The following is a 14,490-nucleotide window of genomic DNA, read 5'->3' on the forward strand; positions in this document are numbered from 1 at the left end:
TAAGAGGCTAGGGCAGGGAGGGAGAGGGAGAGTATGGTGGAGTGGTGGACAGTGAAGTGCTGAAGGTTAGGTGGTGGCCAGGGGAGAGGTGGGCAGGGAGGGGGGGGGGGGAAGTAGCGGAAAAGGAGAGAAAGAAAGAGAAATAAATAAATAACAAAATAAAATAAGTACAAAATTAAAAAAAAGACTGGGTGTGGTGGCAGAATGGGAGCAGGGAAGGGGCTGGATGGGTGAGGACACCGACTAACGAAGTTTGAGGCCAGGAGGGCTACGCGAACGTAGGATGTATTGCAGGAAAAATTCTCACCTGTGCAATTCAGAAAAGCTGGTGTTGGTGGGAAGGGTCCATATGCCACATGCTGTGAAGCAGTCATTGAAATGAAGGATATCATGTTTGACAGTGTGTTCAGCAACAGGGTGGTCCACTTGTTTCTTGGTCACAGTTTGTCGGTGGCCACTCATGGGGACAGACAGCTTGTTGGTTGTCATGCTAATGTAGAATGCAGCATAGTGGTTGCAGCTTAGCTTTTAGACCACATGACTGGTTTCACAGGTAGCCCTGCCTTTGACAGGATAGGTGATGATAATGACCGGACCGGAGTAGGTGGTGGTGGGAGGATGTAAGGTACAGGTCTTGCATCCAGGTATATTACAATGGTATGTGCCATGAGGTAAGGGATTGGGAGCAGGAGTTGTGTAAGAATGGACGAGTACATTGTGTAGGTTCAGTGGATGGCGGAATACCACTGTGGGAGGGGTGGGAAGATAGTGGGCAGGAAATTTCCCATTTCAGGGCACGACTAGAGGTAACTGAAACTCTGGCAGAGAATGTAATTCAGTTGCTCCAGTCCTGAGTGGTACTGAGTTATGTGGCGGGATGGTGGGGCTTTAGAAGGTGGTGGGAGACTGGGAGGATAAGGTACAGGAGATTTGTTCTTGTACAAGGTTGGGAGGATAATTATGGTTAGTGAAGGATTCAGTGAGACCCTCAGCATATTTTGAGATGGACTGCTCATCACTGCAGATGTGCAACCATGGGTGGCTTGGCTGTATGGAAGGGACTTCTTGGTATGGAATGGGTGGCAGCTGTTGAAGTGGGTCTATTGCTGGTGGTTAGTAGGTTTGATATGGATGGAGGTCAACATCTAGGAAGATGGCTTGTTGGTTTGAGTAGGGCCAGGTGAAGCAAACTGGGGAGAAGTTGCTGAGGTTCTGGAGGAATGTGGATAGGGCATCCTCACCTTCAATCCAGATAGTAAAGATGTTATCAATGAATCTGAACCAGGTATGGGGTTTAGGATTCTGGGGGTTTAGGATTCTGGGTGTTTAGGAAGGCTTCCTCTAGAGGGACCATGAATAGGTTAGTATAAGATGGTGCCATGCAGGTGCCCATAGCTGTACCCAAGATTTGTTTGTACGTAGTGCCTTCAGTGGAGAAGTAACTGTGGGTGAGGACATACTTTGTCATGGCGACTAGGAAGGGGGTTTGATATCCGTCAGGCATTGGGAAAGGTAGTGTTCAGTAGTGGTGGTGGTTTTGGGGAAGGAGACCAGACTCATCGGTCTCATTGGATTAGGGAAGGACGGGGAAGGAAATAGGCCGTGTCCTTTGAAAGTAACCATCCCAGCATTTGCCTGGAGCGATTTAGGGAAATCACGAAAACCTAAATCAGAATGGCCGGACGCGGGATTGAACCGTCGTCCTCCCGAATGCGAGTCCCGTGTCTAACCACTGTGCCACCTCGCTCGGTGTGTTCAGTAGTGGTAAGGCCATGGGCATTAGGAGTGTTAGTGTGGTGGCATAAATAGTGATGAGCAGTGCACTGTGTGGTAAAGGGACAGGAACTGTGGAGAGTCCGTGGAGGAAATGGTTGGTATCTTTTATATGGGAGGGTAGTGTCCGGGTAATAGCTTGTAGGTCTATGAGAGCAGAGATTCTGTCAGTGGGGCCACAGTAACCGGCCACAATGGGGAATCCTGGGTGGTTAGGTTTATGGACATTAGGAAGCATATAGAAGGTAGGAATGCAGGGAGTGATAGGGGTGAGTAGAGAGAGGGACTCCGGGACAGGTTCTGAAATGTGCCTAAGGATTTGAGTAGTGACTGGAGGTCCTAATGGATAACTGGAATGGGGTTACTGTAGCAAGGTTCGTCGGTGGAAGTATCTGACAGCTGGCTGAGTCCTTCCGCTAGGCAACCCTTGCAGTTTAGAACAATATTGGTGAAGACTTTATCCACAGGTAGGCTTATAATGTTGGGATCAGTTTTTAGATGGCGGACTGCAGTTCTTTCTGCAGATGTAAGGTTAGTCTACATGTTGAGGGATTTGGGGAATGATGATAAGGCAAGGTTTGAGGTTAAGAAACTCTGGAAAGCTAACAGGGGGTGGTTTGGGAGTAGTGGGGGTCGATCACAGTTGGATGGAAGGGTGAACTGCGTTAGACAATGTTCAATATTGGTCTTTGGTTGAGTCTAATTGGTAGGGTTGGTGGCAAAAAAGTGTTTCCACTGCAGGGATTGGGAGAAGGAAAAAAGGTCTTTAACAAGTCCTGCGTCACTGAATTTGGAAGTGGGGCAAAGGTGAGTACAGTCACTAACATCACCTATGTCATAGGAGGTAGGGCTACCTGTAAAACTAGTCATGTGGTCTACAAGCTAAGCTGAAACCACTATGCTGCATTCTATGTAGGAATGACAACCAACAAGCTGTCTGTCCGCATGAATGGCCACCGACAAACTGCGACCAAGAAACAAGTGGACCACCCTGTTGCTGAACACGCTGCCAAACATGATATCCTTCATTTCAATGACTGCTTCACAGCCTGTGCCATATGGGTCCTTCCCACCGACACCAACATTTCTGAAAGGTGCACGTGGGAACTTTCCCTGCAATACATCCCACATTCCTGTAACCCTCCTGGCCTCAACCTTTGTTAGTCACTGTCCTCGCCCATCTAGTCCCTTCCCTGCTCCCATCCCAGTACTAAACAGCCGTAATTCCACCACCACACCCAGTCATTTTACATTTTTTACTTTATTTTGTGATATCTTTTTATTTATTTCTCTCCTTTTCCACTACCTCCCCCCCCCCCTCCCCACCTCTCCTCTGCCTGCCACCCTACCTGCAGCACTTCACTGTTCGCCATCCCCACCATACTATCCCTCTCCCTCCCTGCCCCAGCCTCCTCCTTTCCCCCACCCAGTTACCACTCCCATCATGCAAGGTGCTGCTGGTCACAGTGTGGTTTCAGTTGCCTGAGACTGTAGGCGTTCGTGTGAGTTGCATTTGCTTGAGTGTGTGTGTGCGTATGTGTGTCTATTCTTGTCAAAGGCCATTGGCCAAAAGCTTTAAGTGTGAAATTCTCTCTCTCTCTCTCTCTCTCTCTCTCTCTCTCTCTCTCTCTCTCTCTCTCTTTGTGCCTATCTGAAACTCAGCAGCTCCACTATATGGTAAGTAGTAACTTTCCTTCTCATAATATTGTTACATTCCACCCTGGATTTTCCACTGTTTGATTTCTTAACTTTCTCCTATTTACAAAAACTGATATTATTGTTTCGATAAAATGTTTTATGTACATACACTTTTATCACTTTATATCTGAAAACTAAAATGTACCCAACCAATGTGGACTGTTAATGAAAGTAATAGTATTGGCTTACTGATTGTTATCATTCAGCCTACTTCCAGACACTAATATAATTGACAAATACCTGTTCTTTGAATACTGATGTCAAAATTATGGCACAGTGCCAAACACTTTATTGGCAACAGTTACCTATCATGTTGCTTGATAGTCTCTTGGGCATGTAGCTGGGTTCAGTGATCACTGTAGAATGAATTTTTGATGGTGTAATGTGGCGTCGTCAACACGTTACTCCTGCTGACTGACATTCTGAACCAGTAAGTGCGATATACAGAGAGGAGAAAAATTGTGTCACGAAATTTTAACCCTGGATAGCTGGTGCCAGTACGAAGTAAAATTATTAATGTTTTGTAGGTCAACAACGCACAATTTTTAAACTACTGAAACTTGGCACCATGCGCTCCGACTGGCAGCGGGATTGCCCTGTTGCCAAATGCTCTGGACAGTGCATGACCATTAATGATTTGCCTGCCGGAGATTGCGACGTACCCAAGCCTTCTGCTTTGGGAGCCAATTGCCGGGGTCCCCGACACATCCATTGTAGTTTCATGGTAAGACGTACCAGGAACAAACCCATTAACAGCTGTTAGTTCACGTACCAAAAGTCTTTTACAAATTATGTCAGCCTTGAAATGGGCCTTTTTTGTAGCTAGGACATTGTTTACTTAAAGCAGGTGCTCGAACTGGCACTCTCTGAACCCCCCTCCCCCCCCCCCTCACACACACACACACACACACACACACACACACACACACACAGACAGACAGACAGAGAGAGAGAGAGAGAGAGAGAGAGAGAGAGAGAGAGAGAGAGAGAGACAGAGAGAGAGAGAGAGAGAGAGAGAAGTCTAGTGGCGTGATGTCAGGTGATTGCGGAGGCCATGTCCTACGAGCACCTCTGCCAATTACCTGGCTGTCAAAGAGATCATTTAAATATCTGCGCACAGCACAACAGTTGTGTGTGGGTGCTTCATTGTGCTACAACCACATGCATAGCTGTAGGTCCAGGGAAACATCTTCGAGCAGGCTGGGTAGAGTTTCTTGCAAAAACTGAAGGTAATTTGCCCTGGTAAGTCAAGGAGGTAGACAGACCAGTCCACTCAATGGTCACCCACAAGGCCTGCCCAAATGTTACGCGAAAATTGTTCCCGGTGTCCATGGACATACGTAACGTGAGGATTTACCCTTGTCCAGTAATGAAAATTTTGAGTGTTTTAAAGGCGATCCTAATGGAAGGTGCACTCGTCGGTAAACAACACAGTGGCGAGGAAGTCAGGATCTTGCGCAACACATTGCTGAAACCATCGGCAAAATCATAGCCTGTGTTCATAGTCCGCCACAGGATTTAGGTCTTGGACAGGGTATAAACTAAATGGATGCTCACTGTCATCTCTCAAAACCTCCCAGATTAACCGGTGAGTGACCCCCATGTCGTGTCCAACCGCTCGAGTACTCGTCATAGGTGCTCCCTCAAAGCACTTGAGAACAGTCTCTTCAAATGCAGCATCCCGTCATGTCTGAGGTCTTCCAGTATCACCATGATACCGCTAACGAGCCTGTTTCACCAAGTTACTGCTGAATTGCTGTAAATGTTTGTGGGCGTGGGAGGCATCTTGCTGGGTACCATTCCTCTTACAACGGTCCGGCTTCATGTGCATTATTGCCAGCTAATTCATAAACAAAAACCATATCTCATTGTTTTTCAAACAAATACTCTGCAGCCATACTTACTGTATTACTAAATCGCAGGTGACGTGTGTGTGCTTCAAAGGGAAGCTTACGTATGAATGCCTCCGACATGAGGTGAAGACAAATAGAAAGACCTATTTGACACGTGCGTGTATCACGTTGGGACAGTGATGGGGCAAGGGGCGTTTGTATGTGTGAACCGACAACCATAGTGCTGCCTGTCAACTGACAAACAGCAACAGGGCAATCCCACGGCCAAACAGAGTGCGTGGCACCAAGTTTCCATAGTTAAAAAATAGTGCATTGTCAACCTACACAACATTATTAAGTTTGGTTCCTGCTGGCATGAGCTATCCAGGGTTAAAATTTCATGACAATTTTTCTCCACCCTGTATGTACTGGTCATCTCCCCCAACATTGACCGTATGCACAGACTGCACGGTGTATTGGCCGTGGTGGTGGGGGTAGCTCACACTCTGGAATCAAGTGGCAGTCCTCAGTCTATGCTCTACCTTTGCTTGGTCAGTGTTCTGTCGTGCTCAGTGTTTCGTTTCCACTGCATTTGCAGAATTTTCAGTGCTGGAGCCCACATTTGATGAAGTTGATCCACGTCCTTTTTGATGAGGTTCTCATGTAGCTGGATTTTGATAGCTTCCTTGTATACACTATCTCAATAGTAGGATGTGTATTGCGGTATTTTTGTATCTTTGTATTTCATTTTGTGGTTAATTTCAAGGCAATGTAAAGCAAATGATGATTTTGTGGGCTGCTGGAAGCTGGTGTGCTATTTGTGTGGGTTTTCTGCTGATAGATGCTATCTGGTTTTCTGCGTAACAGAACATCCAAGAAGGGCAGCAGCCTGTACTAAAATGTTATCACACACACACAAATGAAAAAAATCTCGTACATTGAAAATGTACAGTAAAAAGGAAAATGCAAAGGAACAAAGTAAAAGAATATAGCTGATAGTGATCTTCAACAGATTCATCTCTTCATCAGCTAAAATAGAGGGCAGGTCCCCATTGAAAGTTGCTTAGGTCCTCTCATCATAATACAAAATGCACTCATTTATAATGTGACATACGGTGATCTGCACACCACAGTCATCAGAGACTGGGGGATTCACTCACTGGAATAGGAATGCATGTGTTATAGGACAGTGCCCAATGCAGAGACAGGTCAGGGCTACTTCAACCTGCAGACTGACCAGCATGAGGTACACCATACCATGTCTTCACCAACTGCAGCTTATTGTAACTCACTGCAGCCACTCCACCCTCTACAGTTGCATGGATCTCTGACACAACAGTGAAACCTGCAGGGGACTGTGTTATGTCACTCTGCTGCAGAGTGAAAATCTCATTCTGGAAACGTACTCCTGGCTGTGGCTAAGACATGTCTCCACAATATCCTTTTTCCAGGGCTGCTAGTTCTGCAAGGTTTGCGGAAGAGTTTCTGTGCAGTTTGGATGATAGGAGACGAGGTGCTGGCAGACTTGAATCTGTGAGGACAGGCTGTGAGTCATGCTTAGGTAGCTCAGGCAGTGGAGAACTTGTCCGCAAAAGCAAAGGTCCCGTTCTCGAGTCTCAGTCCAACACAGGGTTTTAATCTGTCAGGAAGTTTCACGTTATGTTATGTTTCCTGGAGGCTTTCTTGGTGGCTCAGTCTATTTCTGCATTTCCCCATTTCCCACATCCCCTTGTACTCAGCAGAATGATACCCGCTTCCTTCACCACTGCTGTGCGGGGGTAGCCATGCAGTTTGAGGCGCCTTGCAACGGTTCATGTGAAATGGGATGGGTCATTAGTGAAAAATTTCATAAGCGAGTATATATACCTGAAGCTACTGTGAATATCCCTAGTTCCTTAAATAAATGTCAGCAAGATGATCTTGGCTGGGCTCCATCTATTATTCTGATTACATGAACTGATGAATTGCACCAAAAAATGATGCCACACAAAAGCAGTGAATGAAAATAGGAATAGTAAGCTAATTTACTTCTAAGTTTATCGCCAACATTTGCAATAACCTTAATAGCACAAATAGCTGTACTCAAACATGTCAGCAGATCATCAATGTGTTTCTTCTACTTTAATCTCTCATTTGGAATATTCTGCCTTAGCTACAAACTTCTGCTGAGGCTCTATATCTATTAATGATGTTGTGTCTTTACTGTACAGAACTGTATATATTGTGTTTTACTAAAATTTAATGAGAGTTCATTTGCAGAAAAACACATAATAATTTTCTGAAAGATGTTATTTACAGTTTCCTCAGCTAATTCTTGTGTGTTGGGTATTAATATACTTGTATCATCAGCAAAAATAACAAGCTTCGCATCTTTGTGAATACAGCATGGCAAGCCATTAATATATATTAAGAACAATAACCCAAGAATGAGCCATGTGCAACTCCATTCTTGATGTCTCCCCAGTTTGAGGAATTTGCTGAGTTTTGTACATTACGTGAACTGTTTATTTCAACCTCCTGTACTCTTCCAGTTAAATATGAATTGAACCATTTGCACAATGTCTCACTCATACCACAATACTTATGCTTGTCTAGAAGAATCCTGTGATTTACACAATCAAAAGCCTTTGAGGAATCACAGAAAATCCCAATTGGTGATGTTTGGTTATTCAGAGCATTTAATATTTGATCAGAAGTAGTATATATGGTATTTACTGTTTAAAAGCCTTTTGTGAAAAACAAATTAGCATTTTGTTAAAATTTATTTTCACAAATATGTGAAGCTCCTCTTGAATACATTACTTTTTCAAGAATTCTGGACAAAGCTGTCAGAAGTGAGATTGGGTGGCAGTTGTTGGTATCAGACCATCCCCCCCTTTTTAAACAATGGTTTAACAATAGCATGTTTCAAACTTCCAGGAAAACTGCCCTGTTTCATTGACTACTACATATGTGGCTGAGAATCCTATTTATCTGTTTGGAATAAGATTTTAGTTCTTTGTTGGAGCTGTCATTAATTCCATGTAAGCTTTTACTTGTGATGAGTTTATTGTTTCCAAACTTCAGAAGGAGAGGCGGGTAGAATTTCAGTTTTACCCAATTGCATAGGTATTGCCTCTCCCGTATACTGCTTTGCGTTTTCTAATGAACATTGGTTCCTATTTTCTCCACAACATTTAAAAAATGATTATAAAAATATTTTCAACCTCTGACTTTTTGTTAGTAAACTTTTCATTCAGTCTGATGGTAACACAGTCTTACTGGTTTCCCTTTCAACAATATTCCAAATTGTTTTAATTTTTTGTCACAGTTGCTAATCTCAGTCAGAATCCACATACTTCAGGCCTTTTTAATAACTTTCCTTAATACAGTACAGTAGTTTTTATAATATTTGACTGTTTCTGGACCGTTTCTCTTTCTCGCTATTAGATACATTTATCTTTTCTATTTACAAGATATTTTTATCCCTTTAGTAAGCCATGGTTTTTGACATGGCCTTGTAGAAGGGACTAGCTTCTTGGAAGGGGGAGAATGTGTAAGAATTTTCCTTAAGAACAGTTGATTTCCTTGAAAAGTTTCCAGTACTTGTCAAGAGCTAAGAAGCTGTAGAGACCAATTACAGTTGGCCCAAAGTTTCAGCATGTGTTGCTGAGCTATCATTGCTCCTACAATATGATTGCTGACAAAGGGAAATTTTTCAGGTGGACCTTGTTCATGATTCTTAACCAAAAGGGGTGCGTAGAAGGGTCATGTGGTGCCCGAGATGCAGTCACGCCATGGAGCAGAGCCGGTGGCTTCCCTCTCTTGTTTGGACCAGATAGTACATACCTTTTCCCCTCTTGTATGCCTCTTCTGGACTGTCTGCCAGAATGGCTACCTTCCTGGGCAGGGGATTAACCCCCAACGTCACATGCAGCACTAGTCATAGTGCCGGTTGAATAAACCATAATGGGTAGATCTGAGCGAAAATGCTATACTTATTTTAAGCAACTGGAAGCCCACAACAGCCTCCATTCTAGTCTTCCTGACAAACACCACCATGCACAATCTGGTGGCAAAATAGTGACTGAACTCGCCTCTCATCCAGAACAGTGGTCACTTTGAAGTTAGATGCCGCCAGTAACTCATCCTAGCTTGTTCGAGTGCCAAGCACAACTTCTAATGTGGCCTTTAGCTGCTTCCAGCTTATGCCAGCCAGAGCGCTGTGCATCCTCACTGCACCACAGAGTACGCAGTGCAGCATGCATGTTGTAAACATGTGAGAGGGAAGCATCTTGGCTGAGATGCAATGCGTCCAACTGAGCAGCATTGTCGGTATCCACAACTGCTACCCATAACTGGGTGGCTCCTGCCTGATACACTGACAATGCTGTCATGCTGGCTGATGCCAGATCGCGTTCACTGTTCCTGTTTTTGCCATTCCTATTGTCACCATGAAGGTTCAAGATGTCGACACCAGGTTCGTCGCACCTCACCAATGCTGCTGCTCCCATGTTCCTTGACCTCAGAGGCTGCCTCTATTGACACCACCATCTTTACTGCTGCCTCTGTCTGTAAGTGCCTCTGTCATGTGTCCTTACTTTTCTTCACCACCTGCACTGAGCTTTTGCTGTGGGAACATGTCACTGCTAAATCTAGTATAGGTTACTGATGAGGTCACCCTTTTGTAACATTGTTGGTCTACAGAAATCTTGGACTTAATATTGTAACCATGTCTCACAAAACGAGAACAAAAAGTGAAGTGCAAAGCTCATCTGAGAGTGCAGTTAAGCCCTGCTGAAGCTTTCCAAAGGCAACTAGAGACACTGTTAGCAAAAAACTGTAGATTAGATAGAGTTACATACCTAGTGATGGAGCAGAGAGAAACAAAACAGGAATCAACACTGCATGCCCCACATTTAACTAGTACTCTTCCGGCAGTTGCTTTTATCCCCTCTTTCACGGGAAAAACCTGATGAAAACATCCACTTATTTTTGCAGGATATCTACAACATGTGTCGTCGCCGTGATTGGAAAGATGACTGCTTACTGTTTGTAACAAAAATTAAATTAGTGGGAGATGCTCACATATATATGGAGTTTGTTGGCACACTCCGAAATACAAGGAGACTTGAAGTATTAGCAAAAGGATTGGCAGAGAGATTCTCTGATAAACGTGGGACCAGTTGCTACCACGATAGGTTGTCCACTTTGAGGCATAAGTTAGGGGAAGAACTCGAAGTGTTTGTAGACTGCATTCGTATACTATCCTGCAAAATCTACATTCTTAGCACTGACATGATCCGAAAAGAGGTGTTACAAGAGGAAGATGGAAAAAGGGCTATAGATGCATTTGTACGTGGAATTGATCCACACATGGGTGTTCATGTCAAGGTGGCCTCCTCCACTTCTCTAGATGAAGCAGTGCGAGTAGCCTTTCTGTGGGAAGACACATACTGGTTCATTTCCACCCCAGTGTGAAATAATGAACCAAAGTGCTGTGTATTTACACAAGTGGCAAAATGCTGCTGATGTGGTCAATCTAGCCACATCACCGACCTGTGTCAGGAATTGCCCATATTGCCAACAGATAGGACACCTTTGGATGCATTATCAGTGGCCACAAAACTGACAAAGTCACAGCATGGTGTCCCATCCAGCAACAGAGGAAACCAAGGGAACAGAAGATGTAATCACAGCAGCAACTGAGTGTCATGCACAGCAAAACCCACAGTAACATCAGATAAGCCGCACCAGAATATGAATGGTTCCAGTAAAAAGCAACAGTGGAATAGCTAGGCATCTACTGCCCAGCAAAGGCAGAAGGTCAATAAAAAGATAACACTACCTTCCCACTGGCAAAACAACAAATTAAAATCCTACATGAAGAATGCAACAACACAACCATCTGTTGGGCCAACTGGTCCACAAAACAGCAAAATCCACATTTTCTCAGATGCAGGCAATCCACCATGTCCCCACCCACTATGCAAGCAGAAACTGCCAGTTGACAAGCAGGATGAGATCATTAGTACTAGTGAAGAAACATTCCAGGGAAACAGGATTTTGGAAGAACAGGAAATCATACAGATTATAGTGTAAAATGAGATTTTCACAAAAAGAAGGGTAAAAGGAAATGCAATTAGGTCTAATTAAGAGGATCCTATGGATCTGAACAAAACAGCAGAGTGGACAGTTGGGAAAAAACACAATGAAAGCCATTGTCATGACCCTGACATGCTTCTTATAATGCGTTGTGGTTATGTGTACCTGGGTCAGTGGACTGCTCTGAATTGCCATTTTGCATAGAAGCAGTTCTTTATGCATGGCCCTTCACACTGCTGCCCGAGAAAGAGTTTATGGCAAAACAAGTGCTGTATCATTTGAGAGATATAGAGGCAAGCGTGTGTGCTGTGACTTGCCCCAGATCACTGTTACTAGCAATACAGAGGCAAGCAAGAGTGCTGGGACTTACCCCAGTTCACTGCTACTGGTCACCATAACACATCTGTACATAGCACACTAGTATTGCACCATAATTCAAGAATGAAATTAAAAATTAAAGTTGCTTTTCCAAACTTTGTCAACATATGCTTCAAGGTATTAACGTTTGAACTGCCAAATCTCAGACTGACATTATCTTTCCCTAAATATATTGTTTGAGTGGTGATAAATAATAAAGCTAGGAAACCAAAAATTGGCCATAATGTGCAGATGTATGTCAAAATTAACTGGTACAAGTCTCAATGTGATTAAAGCAATATTTTGGTCAGAATCCACATTCTTAAGAAAAATTGAAGGTGCTAAATATTAGACTTAAAAATATGAAAATTTGTTTGAAGATTCATTTCAACATAAAAATAGTAACTATGTGACCCCATTAAGCTACCTCTAATAGTTTTGGAGTAATTTACTGAAATTTAAATTTGCAGCAAAAATATCCTTATTTGTAGTGGATTAAGTATCTGTTATATTAGTGCTAGAAAGTTTTGATTACAGCACGTGATAACTAGCTTCAGGACCTGGATGTAAATACTAACAAGGTAAATCTTTTTCTGTGACTATAGCCATCTTAACTGCATTCACACAAAAATTAGGAAGATTCTAGATTAATACACAATAGTGTTTTAAAATATTATGTGTCTGAGAAAGCGGCCATTTAGATGCTGCAACTTGGGTATAGAGTGGATGACGGCAGGTGTTTCCGTCAGCCGCCTGCTGCACCCTTATATAAATATGGCCCGAGAGGAAAGACTTCACTTCACTTCACTTCGCACCTAGCTACTGTACGGTCCACATTGGTCAAACATTGGAGTATGCAATTCCTTGAATGATGTCACAGCCAGTTCATAACTAAAGTCATATTTTCGGTACAAATAGGAAGTGAAATCGCGAGGACAGTGCACCATCCTGAATTACTTAGATTTTGTGGAAGTAACTGTTAGTGTGCCACCCGTAATGTTAACAAATCTGCGTGGTGACAGTTATTTTCCACTTTTGTGATGAGCAATTATTTTGATTATCAGAAGTTAGAGCGAAAGACCATTTAATGGGAGTTTACTGCAGAGATCGCCTCTGAACTGCTCATAGTGCCGTTTAGGATAGAGAGATTTATTATTAATATTAACATAATAAATATTATGATGATGTGTGTGTGAAAATTTACCAAATATATCTATCAATTAGAACTCAAAATCTTCATTTATAATTAGAGCCCTGATCCTGCTGAGTAAATAGAGAGTAGAAACATTTATTTCAGTGGGCTCGACAAGAATGTGGACTTGCAAACTGGAAACTATGGTCAATACGTTCTCCATCGCTTTCTGGCTGACCACAGAAATAGTTTCCAGGCTCTTGTAAAAAGACGACACTGCCGCCCCACAAGTTGTTCACATTCCCTAGTCATATGGCTTATTTGGCTTTCATGAACCACTGCCAATTGCTGTAGCATCATTTTTTCAGTTCCTCCCTTTGCTACCTCCTGTGTACATGTTTTGCCGCCTGTTGCTCTGCACTGCTGCACAGGCCATGATTCTCATTTGAGTTCACTTATTGTGATTCATGCTTATACTATATCATTATTTCCTACTATACTTGTGGTTGAAATAAGGATTATCTCCACTACAGAGGTGGAGTGAGCAGGGTATCCTCCTCTCCCTTACCTTAAATATTGTTTTGCATTGCCACAAGTTACCACAACCTGCATGTTGGCTGTGTCCAGTATTATTTACAGTATTCTATGCTGTGCTGTTGACTAATGACAGACTGTCCTCGGACAATGAAGTCCATAGAATCTAACACTGAACCATTACCACCTGGAAACACCTCACTGTGTGAAGCTTTTGAGAATGAACACCTGTGAAATGAAATTTTGCCACACTCTGAGTATTCAGGAAGTCATTCTTAGACTCCCTAAGACACTTGCACCCAATTCTAATTACTACATTACACAGTCAATAAGAATCACATAACGATTTTATCCATCTGTCAGACACACTTACTTAAGGAACATATTACTATAATCAACGTTTTTATGATTGCTACAGAGATCTTTGTCATACATGGTTACAGCAGTTATATGTTATCCTTCAATTCTACTGTTATGGCCAAGAGAGTTTAACTGTTTTCTTGAATTACTGTTAGTGCACTTCCACATATTCTACTGGCACTCTATCCAAGTGGCTTAATTCAAATTGTTCTTCCCTTAGGAATTAAACTGATTAAAGTGTGATTGTTCTTGAACTGCCAGCGGTGTAGGTTCCTGACCACCCTTTACACGTTTTTATGTAGTAAGACATGCTAAACTTTGCAAAGATGAACATGAAAGTGAAATTAGTAGACATGGGAAGTGCAGACTGAGTACATATCTTTGCTTCAGCAACAAACACCTGCTTAATGCCAAAACTTCTGGACAGTTAAAGCCACTTAGAAAGCAGTAATTAGTGAAAGCAACTGGAAACATTTGTCAAGCTTTTGTGATTTTGTAATTGTTTATGAAATGGCTATTAATTTCATCCAACTAGATGACTGTAAAGTTGACACTTCACAGCTATTCATTGCTAGCTGTTCACGCACATGAGAGGCTATTTTGGAGAGGCGAAGTTTACTGCTTCCCCTTACCTCACTCTTGTCCCTCAAGTGCTCGGCCGTTTGGACATTGCTGAGACCTCTCTGAACTCTCTTCTCCCCCCTCACATGACTACTACCA

The 14,490-nt window shown here is 43.0% G+C and overlaps 1 protein-coding gene across 2 annotated transcripts in view; it reads right to left on the bottom strand.

Annotated features, from left to right (window-relative positions):
* The window catches only part of LOC126273464 (WW domain-containing oxidoreductase), a 153,015-nt gene that overhangs the window by 59,730 nt on the left and 78,795 nt on the right, over positions 1 to 14,490 (bottom strand). The gene's annotated exons all lie outside the window — the stretch shown is intronic.

Source organism: Schistocerca gregaria, chromosome 5, assembly GCF_023897955.1.
Source record: "Schistocerca gregaria isolate iqSchGreg1 chromosome 5, iqSchGreg1.2, whole genome shotgun sequence".
Lineage (NCBI taxonomy): Eukaryota > Metazoa > Arthropoda > Insecta > Orthoptera > Acrididae > Schistocerca > Schistocerca gregaria.